Genomic DNA, 1,893 nt, shown 5'->3' with positions numbered 1-1,893 from the left:
GGCGCGGGCTGGTGGGGAGGAGAGGGGGGGGGTAGCTATTTAAAGGGGGGGAGGGGGCTTGCTTGGGGAAGGGGGCAAGCAAGAGGCGGCGGCGGAGTCCGAGTAGGACTCGGCGGCGGCGGGGCTGGCGGCTGCGCGGGCACGCGCGAGGAGAAGGCCGGCCGGGCCGGCTGGGCCTTGGCCCAGGCGGGCGCTGTGAGTTTTTTAAATAGTTACATGCGCAGAAAAACAAAGAAAAGAAAATCTAAACGAACTCCAACAAATCTAAAGTAAATTTTCCCCGACTCCTAAAAATGAGTCGAACAAAATGAACTTTTCTCCTGGCCTAGATGCAAATTTTTGAAAACGCGCATTTTTCCCTAATCCAAATAAAATGCAAATAAAACTCCGGAAAAACCAAAATTTGATTTATTTATTAAATCTTCATTTTTCCTAAATTTGGGAAAGTCATATTATTCCCTCTCTCATATTTTTGGTATTGGAAAAATAATTGAAGATGAAATAAATAAATCAAATGATCCTCTTTTCAAAATTTGAGAAAACTCAAATATGAAAATAACGAAATCTCCAACTCTCTCCGAGGGTCCTTGAGTTGCGTGAAATTTCTAGGATCGACCAAAATGCAAGAAAATATGATATGCATGATGATCTAAAGTATAACATTCCAAATTGAAAATTTGGGATGTTACAAACCTACCCCCCTTAAGATGAATCTCGCCCTCGAGATTCGGGTTGGCTAGAAAATAGGTGAGGGTGGTCCTTGAGCAAATCTTCTTCTCTCTCCCAGGTGGCTTCATCCTCTGAGTGGTGGTTCCACTGAACTTTGCAAAACTTGATAACCTTGCTGCGGGTAACTCTGCTGGCATAATCGAGAATCTTGACTGGTTTCTCCTCATACGTTAAGTCATCCTGCAACTGAATTGCTTCAAGTGGCACTGTATCTCTTAGCGGTACCTCCGCCATCTCGGCGTGACATTTCTTCAGCTGAGAAACATGGAATACATCATGAACTCCTGGCAGTCCCTCTGGTAATTCCAACTTATAAGCGACTTCTCCCATATGTTGCAAGATCTTATACGGTCCAACGAAACGCGGTGCTAATTTTCCCTTAACTCCAAAGTGCTTAACTCCTCGAAGCGGGGATACTCAAAGATACACTCTGTCTCCGGTTTCGTAAACTGTCTCCTTGCGTTTAGAATCTGCGTAGCTCTTCTGCCTGGACTGGGCTACCTTGAGCCTATCGCAAATCAACTTAACTTTCCGTTCGGACTCCTTAATCAAATCTGGTCCAAAGAACTGATGGTCTCCAACTTCGTCCCATGACAACGGTGTCCTGCACCTCCTTTCGTATAAAGCTTCGAAAGGTGCCATCTTCAAACTGGTTTGGTAACTGTTGTTATAAGAAAACTCCGCATGCGGCAAGTTATCGTCCCAACTAGATCCATAATCTAGTGCACAAGCTCTCAGCCTATCTTCCAAAATCTGATTGACTCTCTCAGTCTATCCATCCGTCTGTGGGTGAAAAGTTGTGCTGAACTCTAGTCTCGTACCCAAAGTCTCATGCAACTGATTCCAAAACTTTGAGGTAAATTGGGTTCCTCTATCTGATACGATACTCCTCGGAACTCCATGCAAACAAATGATCCTAGTCATGTATATCTTTGCCAACTTAGCACTGGTGTAAGTGGTCTTAACTGGAATGAAATGTGCTACCTTCGTCAAACGATCAACTACTACCCATATCGAGTCATAGCCTGCCTTCGTCCTGGGTAGTCCTGTGATAAAATCCATGCCTATCTTATCCCACTTCCATTCGGGTATTGGCAATGGTTGTAACAATCCGGCTGGCTTCTGATGTTCTACCTTTACTCTATGACACACATCACAAACTGC

Source organism: Triticum dicoccoides, chromosome 1A (genome assembly GCF_002162155.2).
Source record: "Triticum dicoccoides isolate Atlit2015 ecotype Zavitan chromosome 1A, WEW_v2.0, whole genome shotgun sequence".
Taxonomy (NCBI): domain Eukaryota; kingdom Viridiplantae; phylum Streptophyta; class Magnoliopsida; order Poales; family Poaceae; genus Triticum; species Triticum dicoccoides.
This window is presented reverse-complemented; position numbering follows the sequence as displayed.